At 37.9% G+C, this 14742-nt stretch overlaps 1 protein-coding gene across 19 annotated transcripts in view; it reads right to left on the minus strand.

The window, feature by feature from the left end:
* Window positions 1-14742, minus strand: part of Ralyl (RALY RNA binding protein like) — a 755733-nt gene that overhangs the window by 116232 nt on the left and 624759 nt on the right. The window lies entirely within an intron of this gene.

Raw genomic sequence — 14742 nt, forward strand, 5'->3', positions numbered from 1 at the left:
GCTTTCTCAGTCTTTTTTATATTATCTTACTACAGAGAGTTTGATTATAACAATAATCTATGTGATACTAGGCAATTAATAAAGAAGTTATTAATACAGATAACAGTAATGATTGTATTTCATGTGCCTAATTCCTTTGAGAAATGCTTCAATAAATTAATGAATTTCTGGAAATGGAAAACGTGTGAGAATACAAATTTTATTTTTATCATTTGCTGCTTAAATTATCTTGTCTAATCTGCTTACTGTTTTTCCACCCTGACTGTAAAAAAACATGTGTATGATCATGCGTTAGAATGAAGTGTCCCACCATTTGCCATCATGAGCTCAATCTTACCATTCAAAATTAAAAATGGATAGAATGTACAAGTAGAGCTGTTTCAGTAATCAAAACAAATCTGCTTTTGTTTTAATGGCTTGACAGAGTGACTACTGACTGAGGTCCTAAGCCTTAAGATCACTCTAAATTTCCAAGAAAGAAGCCATTCCAAGGTTTGACACTAACTCTACATCTTAAAGAAGGCTAATATACAGAATATATAAAGAACTCAAGAAGTTAAACAGCAACAAACCAAGTAATCCAATTGAAAACTGGGGTACAGAGTTAAAAGAGAATTCTCAATAGAGAAATAGTGAATGGCAGAGAAACACTTAAAGAAATGCTCAGCATCCTTAGTCATCAGGGAAATGCAAATCAAAATGACCCTGAGATGTCACCTTACACCCATCAGAATGGCTAAGATCAAAACTCAAATAACAATACATGCTGGAGAGGATGTGGAGAAAGGGGAATCCTCCTCCATTGCTGATGGGAATGTAAACTTGTACAACCACTTTGGAAATCAATCTGGCACTTTTTCAGAAAATTAGGAATAGTGCTACCTCAAAATCCAGATAAACCACTTCTGGGCATATATCTGAAAGATACTCAACCATTCAACAAGGACATTTGGCTCACCTATGTTCATAGCAACTTTTTTCATAATAGTCAGAATTTGGAAACAACCTAGATGTCTCTCAATGGAGGAATTGATACAGAAATTGTGTTACATTTACTCAGCAATTAGAAACAAGGAAATTGTGAAATTTGCAGGCAAATGGATGGAACTAGAAAAGATCATCTTGAGTGAGGTAACCCAGAAGCGGAAAGACATGTATGATATGTACTCACTTATAAGTAGATATGAGACTTATAATATAGGACAAACATTCTAAAACCTATAGTCCTAAAGAAGCTAAACAAGGAAGACCTTAGGGAAGATGCTTAATCATCATTCAGAAAGGCAAACAGTGTAGACATCAGAAGCAGGAGAAGACAGGGAACAGGACAGAAGCCTACCACAGAGGGCCTCTGATATCTATCAGGAGGTATTGAAGCAGATGCTGAGAATCATAGACAAACTTTGGGTAGAGTCCAGGAAATCTTCTGGGAAAAGGGGGAGCTAGAAAGACCTGGAGGGGACAGGAGCTCCACAAGGAGACCAACAGAGCCAAAAAACCTGAGTCCAGGGGTACCTGCAGAGCTTGATACTCCAACCAAGGACCATACCTAGAGAGGACCTAGAGCCCCTGCTCAGATGAAGCACATAGGCTGCTCAGTTTCCAAGTGGGTTTTCTAATAAAGGGAACAGGACCTGTCTCTGACATGAACTCAGTGGCTGGCTCTTTGATCACCTCCCCTTGGGTGGTGAAGCCTTGTCAGGCCACAGATGAATATGATACAGCCAGCCCTGATGAGACCGGATATGCTAGGGTCAGATATCCCAGAAGGAAAAAGACACACATGGTATATACTCACTTATAAGTAGGTACTAGACCTATAAGATAGGATAAACATACTGAAATCTGTACAACTAAAGAAGATAAACAAGAAAAATGACCCTGGGTTAGATGATCAATCCTCACTTAGAAAGACAAATAGGATGGACATTGGATGTGGGAGAAAACAAGTAACAGGACAAGAGACTACCACTGAGGGCCTCCAAAAGTCTCTACCTGGCCGTGTATCACAGCAGATACTGAGACTCATAACCAAACTTTCAGCAGAGTGTGGGGAATCATAAGAAAGAAGGGGGAGGAAGTATGACCGGGAGAGGACAGGAGCTCCACAAGGACCAACTATATCTGGGCACAGGGGTCTTTTGTGAGACTGTATCTCCAACCAAGGACCATGTATGGATATAACCTAGAATCCTTGCTCAGATGTAGCCCATGTTAGCTCAGTATCCATGTGGGTACCCTAATAAGGGGAACAGGGACTATTTCGGACATGAATTCAATGGCTGGCTCTTTGATTCCCTCCACCCCTGACCTGAGGGAGGAGCAGTCCTGCTAGGACACAGAGGAGGACTTTGCAGCCAGGCCTGAAGATACCTGATAAGCTAGGGTCAGATGAAAGGGGAGGATGTCCTCCCTTATCAGTGAGCTTGGAAAGGGGTAGGGAGAAGATGAGGGAGGGAGGGTGGGAATTAGGAGGGAATGAGGGAGCAGGATACAGCTGGGATACAAAGTTAATAAACTGTAATTAATATTAAAAAAATAAAAATTTAATTAAAAAAAGATGTCGAATTCCTCCCCTATCACTGTACTATGGGATGGGCATAGGGGAAAAAGATGAAAGGAGGAGATGAGGATGGTGGCTACAGCTGGGATACAAAGTGAATAAATTGTAATAATAAATAAATAAAAAAGAAAAAAATGTTGCTTCTTGCCCTGGGTTTCCTCCATAACCTTCTACATCATTTCTCTACATTTTTCTTCCCTAGACTATGTTTCTTATTTTTTAAATAAAATTTCCCAATTTCAGCATGCTGTGGGCACCTCTGTTTAATGTTACTTTTCAAATAATGACAATCAAATTTGTAAAGTATTTCATGTATCATAAAACTGTATTGCAGAAAAATTTGGTCTTTCATTAAAAATCCATGCCAGCCCACATTACTTTTTTTTCTCTTGATGAAAATGAGGTATCATTTGGGATATTAATGCTTTAATCTGTGAAGGTTCATTGCATATATATTTATTAATCTTATAATATATAATTTATTAATCTTATTAATATATTTATTTTAAATTAAAAGTAAATTGATAATAAATAATCTTAAAATACATTCTCTCTAACTTAAGGTAAGAAATTTGGGGTAAGATGATCAATCCTCGTTTCGAAAGACAGATGGGATGTGCATTGAACATATGACAGGAATCTACTGAGCTCATCTGAAAGTCTCTAACTAGCAGTGTTTTCAAAGCAGATACAAAGACTCATAACCAAACCTTCGCAGAGTACAGGGAATCATATGAAAGAAGGGGAGTTAGTATGATGGGGAAAGGATAGGAGCTCCACAAGGACCAAATATATCTAGGCACAGGGGTCTTTTCTGAGACTGACATTCAACCAAGGACCATGTATGGATATAACCTAGAACCTCTGCTCAGATGTAGCCTGTGGTAGCTCAGTAACCAATTGGTTTCCCATAGTAAGGGGAACAAGGACTATTTCTAACAGGAACTCAATGACTGGCTCTTTGGTCTCCCCACCCCCGAAGGGAGGAGCAGTCCTGTTAGGCCACAGAGGAGGGCTTTGCAAGCCAGTCCTGAAGATACCTGATAAAACAGGATCAGATGAATGGGGAGGAGGTCCCCCCTATCAGTGGACTTGGAAAGGGGCACAGTGGAGATGAGGGAGGGAGGGAGGGATTGGGAGGGAATGAGGGAGCGGGACACGGCTGGGATACAGAGTTAATAAAATGTAACTGATAAAAAAAATAAAATAAAATAAAAAGAAATTTATGGAAATGGGTGCTTAAATTGTTAATACTATAGATAAGGAAACTTCAGAAATATAAAGACAAAAACTCTTGAGATTATTAAATGACCTGTATTCTTATGAATATTCAGTATGAACTAAATACAATTGCTGTACACACTTCAGGCCATTCTTTAAAGTTGAAAATAACATATATAAAAACAGATTCTATTTTTTATTTTTCCAGTTAAATATTTGGTAATATCCTGTAGACAAAACTCTTATAATCATGACCCAAATGGGACCTTGTTAAGTTTCAATCTTTTTTAAAAAAAAATATTTATTCATTCACTCTACATTCTGATTGAAGTCCCCATGCTCACATATTGGTATGCGTATACACTAATCTATTTAAGCGTATAAGAAAAGATCTTTTTTTCATATTTAATATCAGTAGTGTTGTGCAACAATCCAACCTCAGATGCCACTGAAAACAATATGATAGTGAATTAAATGTTTAGAGCACTCTAGGAAGAAAAGAAAAACAAGAAATGGAAAGGTTTTGTTTATTTGGGACCCTGGTCTCTATGGCAGGTAAGAAATGATGTGAATTGAATGTTTACGGTATTTAACATCAACAAACATTTCATGTTGCTTCCTCTAAAATCAGATATTCTTTTTTCTTGCTAATGTACTTTTAGTCTAACAGTTTAGATTTCCTCAAACTTTATTGGAAATTAGAATTGTAAATGTGATTGCCTAGACTCTTAAAGATACACTGTTTATTATTAGTGAAGATTAAGTGAGGACCAAAAAAGTTTCTTATAATTTAATTTAAACTTTATCACTTATAAAGGAATTTAAAATTAAATTGGTTTTACAATATATGCACCAGATTTAATCACTTTGAATTTATTTTTCTTTCTTTTTTTTTTTTTTTTTTGCCTCGCAGAACTTCATTAAAACATAATCTGAAGGCTATTGATAAACACCCTCATGTAAGCAGAATGCACATCACTGGTTTCTTAGCAGACATCCTTCAAATAATAAATCTTACCAATGCTTTCTCAATTACTCTTTCTGGCACCTAAATTGAATCGTCAGTTACTTATTTTAAGTCAGGAATATTAGTAGAGGTTGTAGATAATAATGCCTGGAGAACCTCAAGAAATGCCAGGCTAACTAGAAAGGCCTGGACAGATACACAGGAGATTGTACTCACAAGCAGAGTTCAGTGAGTGACTAGTCAGCGCTCTACTGTTGTGAAGAGACACCATGGCCAAGGCAACTCTTTTAAAGGGAAACGTTTAACTGTGGCTGGATTACAGTGTCAGAGGTTCAGTCCATTATCATCATGGTGGGGAGCATGGAAGCAAACAGGCAGAAATGGTGTTGAAGAAGGAGCTGAGAGTTTTACGTCTTGATTCATGGCAACAGATGGAGACTATGTGTCACACTGGGTGTAGTTTGAGCATCAAAACCCGCTCCACAGTGACCTGCTTCCTCCAGCAAGGCCACAACTCCTAATAGATGTGCTGGCACAGGCCTGTAACCCAAGCATTTGGGAACTAGAAGCAGAAGGATCAGGAATTCAGGGTGATTTTTCAGCAAATTGGAGGCCACTTTGACTTACAAAAACATCTGTTTCAAAATATAATACAAAAATAATACAAATAACAGAAGCAAAACATTCCACTCAGTAACAGAGACCTCATCTCCCACTTACTTGAGTCAACTATTCCACATACTCAAAAACTATTACTTTAATTGAAACATGAGCGATGTCATGTGAGAGGGGTAAAGGGTGCATATAAGTGAGAAGAAACAGCAAATAGTTTTTCTTTCTTTTGTCTGAGTTAGCATGATTTTGAGTTTGAAAGTTCTACCTTTAAAGAATATCAGTGACCCTTTGCTGTGCAATACTTTGCAAGGAAGATATTAAAACAGGTAATTCCCAAACTGCTGTGATCTTTCTCTGTCTTTGTGTGTGCAGTGTTTGAGAAGATATGTATACATATCTGACTTATGATTTTACATATACATGACTGTCTTCGTTATTCTTTTTTCTAATTGCAATGAGAATGAAGAAAAGTAGCATGCATATACCTGGTCAGAAAACTGCCAATGTGAGACAAGGGAAACCATCTGTAGCCATCTTGCTGGCCTGATCTAGTGATGTATGATCTTTACAGGACCTGCTTGTCAGGATCCCAAGAACTTCTACACACTCTGACCATCGTTTTTGTTGCTAAAACATTACACTATCAGCTTCAATAGCAGAGTGTTTAAGTTACTGCTCAAAATCTGTAAGATGAGGTACAGACTCTTCAAGGGTCAGGGACTGTCCTTCATGTAGCTCTTCCTACAGTTGTCCTCTGCCTCATTCAGTTGCTCAGCCTGTCAGCAATTCTCAGCACCTGCTCCTTTCCTGGATTCTCTCAGTCTGCTTGATACTGGTTCATATCTCCCATAGCATTAACTCCACTGATTGCTCACCCATAGATTTCCTGTTGTGCCCTCTATCTGCCAGCATATACCCTGTTTTCCTGCTGTTGAAAATGCATCCACTTTTAAGGGTGTAACTCAAGTACCACATTTTCATTTATAGACGTTATTAAGTTAACTTAAATTCCAATTATGGTACTATGCTGAGGTTCTAGTTTTTCTGTATTTATATATGACCCATTCTAGCCAGCACTCTGCTTTTCTTGATCCATACTTCATCTATGTAGATTCATTTCTGTCAGCCTTTCCCATCACAAGTCATCCCTTCCGTTCCATTAATCATTTTTGTCTTTTGTCTTTGAACTTAATTTAATTTATCTGGCTTGCTTGGCACTGAAGTTTTCCCCTAAATATTCTAGGAGAGCTCATGTCAAAATGTAAGAGAGTGCTATCCATTTTTGTTTCACTTGAACCTCATGATTAATGTGCAGGGCTCAATCTTATGGTTTCTTGTGCACACTTCTGTAGGAGCAGAAATTGCATTTGCCTATTTATAAAGCTGCCTCACTACATGATAAACTAAAAAGGCAGAGTCTTTGCAGCTAGCCAGGAGACCATTTGTGAATTCAGTGTTTTAATTCCATGGAACTTTCTGCTATTCTGCTATAATATCTAATTTTGAAATATTTGTACTCAAATGCTAAAGTACCTGAATATTGATATTAGAATTCTGACACCATTACAATCACCAATTTGGGATATTTATATCTCTTTTTCACTCATCAATTTATGATCTCTCTACATATTACTTTGTGATGAAGGGGCCAGGTTCCTCAATAATTTCTTCTCTTCCAGAGCACATTATCACATCTTGTCATCACAGAAACCCAGAGGAAGAGACCCAGAAATATAGGAGAGGCATGGACATCTGCTTCCAGCTCCCCTTGCCTTTTCCTCTTCCTGCTGTGGCATAGCTAACTGCAAGTGCCACTGACAATTACTCTCCCAACAGAGGCTACCTGTTCACCTGTTGGAGGCCAAAGGACATTTATCTAAATTCTCTACCATTCCACCAGCTGCAACTATATCCTCTCTAGTGAAAGATGAATCTTAGCTTCAGAATCCCTTAAAAGTAGCTCCTAGCATTGAATTTTTTTATTATGCTGATGTTACTTACTAGATTATATTACAGTGTGTGTATATATATTCCTATCATAAATAATTTGCATAGTTCATACCGTTACTATTTGATTATTATCATTTGATTTACTGGATTTTAATGTTTTTTTTTATCCAAAGTTTTTCTTCAAGGATAAAAACTCCCCAATTCAGTATCATGAGGATTAGTTTGAAAAATCATACAAATGCATTTTCTGCCTGCCCCCCATCTTTCTACCTCTCACTTCTTCCATAAGATTCCCTGCACTCTGCCCAAAGTTTGGCTATGAATCTCAGCATCTGCTTCAATACCCTGCTGGGTAGAATCTTTCAGAGGACCCCTGTGGAAGGCTCTGTCCTATTCCTGGTCTTCTCCTACTTCCGATGTTTATCTTGTTTGCCCTTCTGCATGAGGTTAAGCATCTTCCCTAGTGTCTTCCTTGTCACTTAGCTTCTTTAGGACTACAGATGTTAGTATGTTTATCCTATATTATATGGCTAATATGTACTTATTAATAAGTGAGTACCTACCATGCATGTCTTTTTGTTTCTGGGTTACCTCACTCTGGATGATCGTTGCTAGTTCCATCTATTTGCCTGCAAATTTCATGATTTCATTGTTTTTAATTGCTGAGTAGTACTCCATTCCTAGGTTGAGGGACGTCTAGGTTGTTTCCCGAATCTGGCTATTATGAACAAAGCTGCTACAAACATAGCTGAGCAAATGTCCTTGTTATATGGTTGAGTATCTTTCAGCTATCTGCCCAGGAGCTACAAGTGAGACTCTATGTGGGTGAAAGCCCCGTAGCATTTTACTTGAAATGACAGTCCACCTGGCCTTGACGAATCCACTTATGCCTCATGTAATTGCTCTTTAGCTCGCCCCCCCACCCCCACCCCATCAGGAAAGTGATTAGCTCATCTGTCTTTGAAATCGCCAATTCCATTGTAACACTCTGTGCACCTTTCTCTACATGCTGGCTAATTCTGCAGAATAACTGTTCTTTACTCATGCATACAACTCGAGTCTGAGCTCTTCCTTCAGTGATTCTTGGACCCTTAAACTCCTTTTTACTATTCTTCAGAATTTTACATTCTCGTCTCTAATTTCCCAGTTGGACTTTAGAAATGCTTATCTTTGCTATCATTTTTCTCACCATGGTCATTTTTGGCAAATATTCTCCCTTTTTGATTTCTTCAGTTAAAGAACTCAACTAATTGTTTGGTTCAAGAAGGTCACCTCTTACAAAGCAGTGCCCAGGGTAAAGAAAACAACACCATGAGCTGCATTTGCTGAGGTTTGCCTAGGCTTGGTGGGTGACAAAGCATATTTTGTCTTGATTACTTTCTCATTCCTTCACAATAAAAAAAATGACATTTCAGAACATGGGATTCTTGTGTTATATTTTTCCCTTGAGAATGATCCATTATTGACTTCATAGTGCTATACATCCCCAAGAAAACTGAGTTTGTTTGTTTGTTTGTTTCCATTTAATTTTGTGCCTCCACAGTCTCTTGCATTCCCGCTGGCCTCAAACCTCCTGAATGCAAGGACTACAGAGGCTGTCTTATTTTTGGTCTTAAAGTTAATCCCTTTTTTACGTAGTAAAATTATGTAATTCTTAACATTTCAAAATCTAAAAGAGTTATTTAAGGCAGGTTTAACTATATATAACCTTTTATTAATGATCCCTATCTGAAACTGTTCTCTTAGGAAACATGCTGATGATTTTCAGCCAATTCTTCTTCTTCTTCTTCTCCTCCTCCTTCTCATTTTTGTTGTTGCTGCTGGTGATGGTGGTAGTGGTAGCAGGTTGTATGTTTTTCTTCTTTCTCCTCTGTCTTTTTTTTTTTTTTTTTTACTTTTTGTTCTTTTGTTCAGTCTTCATTTGTCAAGTTTTCTCTAAATAAGTTTTCTCATTATTTGCTGCATTTTCCACTTGCAGCCTCAAATCTTCCCTTAAATGCTAGCAATGAGCATTGTATTGGCTTTGAATTTTCATTATGACCTACTTTTCCTTGCAATTGCTTTCCTTTGAGAATTACTGCATTAAGGGAACAGACTCCTTTTGTAATATTACTTTGTTTCTAGAATTAAAAAATATTCAGAGGGATGAATTCTCATAGAGACCCAGAATTGGGTTTGTTTACTCATAGTAAGAAATTCTTCCTATGCTTTCATGGTTTTCACTTGTTAATTCTCTACATTTTTGTTGTCAGCTTTTAGAAGTTATAGTGTCATGGATGTAATTTTCAGCTGTGCAATGGTTAAATTTCCTTGTTCTACAATTGCTTACTTAACACTGAAGTTCATGCGTTTCCGTGGGCCTGCTTAGTTGTAGGGACTCCCTTTGAGTCTCTTACAAAGCCTCCTATCTGGCTTTTTCCCACAAGATCACTTGCATCCATTTTATGCTTTTGTTGTGTTAGCTCAGTGACTGTGTAAAAAAGCCTTCAGAGATTTCTCAGAAAATGGTTATGAATCATTAGGTTTTGGAAAGAACTTGAATCTTTACTATTTTTGGATTCCTTCTTGTAAATTGAAAATGATTTATAATGGCCAAATCAATAATGGCATGGCTCCCTTAACCATCACCCATGTGTAAAAAACTCTCAAAGCCTCTGAGTTATCCGATAGCCATGATCCCAGCATTTGTTGATAAAAGGAGACATTCTGCTCCCTGCTTTAGACCATGGTGGCTTTTGGTTTGTTTAGAATTTTGTGCACTTGGACTGCGATGTGTGTGTGTGCGTGCGTGTGCGCGCATGTGCTAAAATGGCCAGAAGACTAGTGCTTTGTGGGTCTGGTTGAGGTATCTTAAGAAGGAAAGGCACACATGATGTGCTTCCTTCTCATGTGAGTTGTGTTAGTCCTGAATTCAAAGAGTGAGCCAATAATGCATTTTTTTTCCAAAGAAAGAAGTACACAATCAAGGTTATAACTCACTGGTTTAGGATTGGAAAACATAGAGGCTTGGAAAAAACAAGCCTCCCCTTCGAACATGTACCAAAAGTTGCTAATTAGGTGTTTGAAAAATAAAATATATACTTAAAGTACTGTACCAGTATTATACATTTTTCTTATTTACCAGATAAACAAAACTGTAACATTAATTAGGATAGTTGGAGTGTTACATTTCAGTGTGGTTCCTAGCACTTAACAAACAGTTCATTATTTTCCATTCCTATTCCAGAAACTTAAACTTTCTTTCAAAAAGTTCTGACAAGTTTCAGAACCAAGTGTAAGTTCATTCCTAAGCAGGTTCATCCTCTGGTTGGCGTTTTCCTCCCCAACCAAGAGTATTCTGACAAAATTACTGTTCCTCAGGACCATTGTTTCAGTGGCCTGACAGTCAAATGGAGGGTCACACATATGTATCTTTGAAATATCTTTACTTTTACCAGGTCAGTTACATTTCTGGTCTAGTGTTAAAATAAAGTTCCTCCACGAATAGTCCTTGGTTGGAGAATGAGTCTCTGGGAAGTTCCCGGTCTTCAGATTTTCTTGTTCTGTTGCTCTCCTTGTGGAGACCCTGTCCTCTCCAGCTCTTACTATTTCCCACTTCTTACATAAAATTCCATTCACTCTGCCCGACAGTTGGCCATGCCCATGGTAGTTCAGTGTCCAAGTGGGTTACATAGTAATGGGAAGAGGGACTGCCTCTGACATAATCTGATTGGCCTGCTCTTTGATCACCTCCCTCTGAGGGGTGAGCAGCCTTACCAGGCCACAGAAGAGGACAATGCAGCCACTTTTGATGAGAACTGACAGACTAAGATCAGAAAGCAGGAGAGGAGAACCTCCCCTATCAGTGGACTTGGGGAGGGGCATGCATGCAGAAAAGGAAGGGAGGGTGGGATCGGGAGGGGAGGAGGGAGGGGCTTATGGGGGATACAAAATGAATAAAGTATAATTAATAAAAAAATTTACAAAAGTTAAAGAAATAAAGTTCCTCTTCTTTAAATATTTTAAAATGTTTTAGTTTTGGGCTTTTGTTGGATTTTTGGTTGTTTTGTTTTGTTTTGTTTTCCTTTCCTTGTTTTTCTGTGGTTTATTATATTAATGCTTGACTTTTGCACATGACTGTGAAACAGGAGGGTGGGTTGGAGAGTTAGTAATTATTGTGGCTTCCAGTGCGATTAAAAAAATTACTTCTTGTAAGCAACTCCAAAAACAGTGAAGAAGAACAAGTGAAGCAAGACCAAGGAAGAATAAGAGAATGGAAGAAAAGACAGAGTTAGGGGTAAAATGAATTGGAGAAGAAACAAGTCAAGAAGTGGAGAAAAAAATAGAGAAAAAAAAGTTGGCAGAAAAGATTCAGGGAAACAAGAGGTGTAGGAGGAATCAAGGAAGAATGGAACAAGCTGGAATTCTGCCAACACTTTCCAGCGTACTTCAGGTGTTCATTTTTCAGCCTTTTCCATTCAGTATTTCCTGTAAGTTTCCTTTTGACCATACTATTGGTGCCAACATCTATATCCAGAATAGAGAGTAAAATTTCCTGGCTTTGTGGTCCATTGCAGGTTCACAACTCTTTATTAGCTCTCTTTCAGGAGTTACTAAGTAATATTTTATTGAAACAGGATTATAAAGACAGAGAATGAGGTTACGAAGATCCTAATAAGAAGAGCTTTATGAAATTAGCATATGAAATGAGCCAGTGAGCAAATAGGAAAGCTTGAACAAGGCCCCTGGGTCACCAATAGAGGCATTAAAGAATGACTGAAGGTGAATTGTGGCTCATTATAACAATGGAATGTTCATCCTTGGATAAAGAGTAAAGATGCTAATGAGACATGGAATAAATGATGTTGTGTGTAGAGCTACATGTGACAGCTACATGTTTACATGAAAAAGCCTGTATTATTACAAAAATGAAACAAAAATCTAATGTTATGCAAATAACCCTTAATGCTCCAATTAAGGTGACATAATATAATGTGATATAAAAATAAAATGCCTTGAACAAAGAGGGCTGTATGTAGTATGAAACTCTTACGACACACTAGCTGTTTCTTTCCTTGCACATGTATTTTTCTCTTTTTAACTAATACACTGTCCAACTTTTGCTAACACTGTGTCTCTGTGCAGGTTTTTCCCAATTTGCTTCACTTTGACCAACATAACTTCAGAAGATTTTGGCATTAATAAATGTTATTCTGAAATTTAGATCAAGAGTCTGTCAAAGACATTCAATTAGAATGAAATGAAGTGCTCATTGTGGTGGAGTGCAAATTTTCTGAAGCTTATCAAAAGGCAATAAATTCCTGGTGAACATGGCAGCCTGCCTGTATTGCTGGTCTCAGATCAGAGACAAGGGATCACTAGATCACACTGGCCAACAAGACTAGCCCAGGTGATGAATGAACTCTACCTAGGTGAAGAAAATGGAACAGCAGTGGAGGATAGTTTATACATCAACCTATAAACCTTCACAGGTGCACACACTTGTGTGCATGGAGGCCCAAGTACGTGCTAAAACATGCATATGTGAAAATATATCTACATGTACAATACATACACAAACATACACACACATGCATGGATGAAATGGCATAAAAATGACCACTTCTTATTTTCAAGCACTTCTTATTTTCAAAGGTTTGTACTTTGGAGATTTATGCGTTAAATAATTTTGACTCTTTCAAAAATAATATGAACTATAGAAAGGAGAACATAGTAGTACTTATCTAAGTATATTTTAGTATCATTCTTCTGATATTGCTAACAGAAATGTCTACAATCTCCATTAAATTCTAATGAAATAAGAGCTTTAGATTCTGATCTTTGCAATAAGGATATAAAGCTCTATGTATAAACAGAAAACAATTCCCTCTCCTGGATTGGTGTCAGCAGTTCCTATTGTCACTACGTGACATTTTAACACACTCAGTGCCCATTAAACAATAAATTGACACCCTTAATGAAATTGGATGCCTGTTCCTTGCACAAAAGCCAGCAACACTATCATGTCTTTTCTCTTGAGCTATAAACCCACAATGACCGCTAAAGAAACAGAAACAGGAAGAGTTACTTTGTTTTATGGAATATTTTCTTATCTGTGTCTTGGCAGCTGGAGTACTTAGCCTTCCTCAAACCTCCTGAGACTGATATGGACAATCCAGGCTTATGAGTTACAAATTTCCTTTAAAGTGATTTCCTAGAATGGCTCACTTTTAAAATGCCTTTCAAGATTTGTAGTAAGTAAGCGAGCTATAACACACTTCATTGGAATACTTTAGCCTGCATGATATGATAATTTAGCCAGGATCTGGAAGGAATATGTTATCAAGTGTTTCATCTTTCACATTTTTCTTATTGGTACTAAGGAGAAATTGTAGTTAAGAGTTGTCCATTGGTGCATTAACTCACAGGCATATTATTCATTTCAGAGTTGAATGTGGTCTGCAGCTCTTAATAACATGTTTTGAATGAGATCTAATAAAAATTTCATCCAAGAAAACAGGAAGGTTTCTGTGAATGTCTAAACTTCTATTTTACTATCTACCTCAGTGAGAACCTGCCAAAACTCAATTGATGAGTGTTCTCCCCAAGCCCTTCTGTGCATGTGTGTGTCTTAAGAAGTTCTGGAGGAACAAGTGGTTTTTGGGTTTGGCTAACATTTGGCAGCCATAGGTTGTACAAGAATAGCTAATTTGTTCTAGAGAATTCAGCAGAAAATGTTTTGAATAAAAAGGTATTTCTGTACTTTGAAAATGTCTGCTGAGACTCATAGCCAAACTTTGGGCAGAGTGCACAGAATCTCATGGAAGAACAGGGAGATATAAAGATATGGAAAGGACAGGACTTCTACAAGGAGAACAAAAGGATCAAGAAATCTGGGCCCAGGGCTCTTTTCTAAGTCTGATACTCCAACCAAGGACCATGCATGGAGATAACCTAGAACCCCTGCACAGATGTACCCCATGGCAGCTCAGTGTCCAAGTGGGTTCCCTAGTAATGGGAAGAGGAGCTGTCTCTAACATGAACTCAGTGGCTGGCTCTTTGATCACCTCCCTATCATAAGGGAGCAGCCTTACCAGGCCACAGAGGAAGACAATGCATCCAGCCCTGATGAGGCCTGATAGGCTACGGTCAGATGGAAGGGGAGGAGGACCTCCCCTATAAGTGGACTTGGAGAGGGATATGGGAGGAGATGAGGGAGGGAGGGCAGGATTGGGAGGGAATGAGGGAGGGAGCTACAGCTTGGTTACACAGTTAATAAACTGTAATTTAAAAAATTAAAAATTAAAAAAGAAAAAGAAAAAGAAAATGTCATTAACAGTACTGAAAAGGTCACGTCTTCAGATTGATGAAAGATCAGTCTTTTTGGTGGAATGAGTAAAATATCATTTGGAAATGAGGCTCTAACATTTTCTTAACAATTTTATAG

Source organism: Meriones unguiculatus, chromosome 6 (genome assembly GCF_030254825.1).
Source record: "Meriones unguiculatus strain TT.TT164.6M chromosome 6, Bangor_MerUng_6.1, whole genome shotgun sequence".
In the NCBI taxonomy this organism is placed as follows: Eukaryota; Metazoa; Chordata; class Mammalia; order Rodentia; family Muridae; genus Meriones; species Meriones unguiculatus.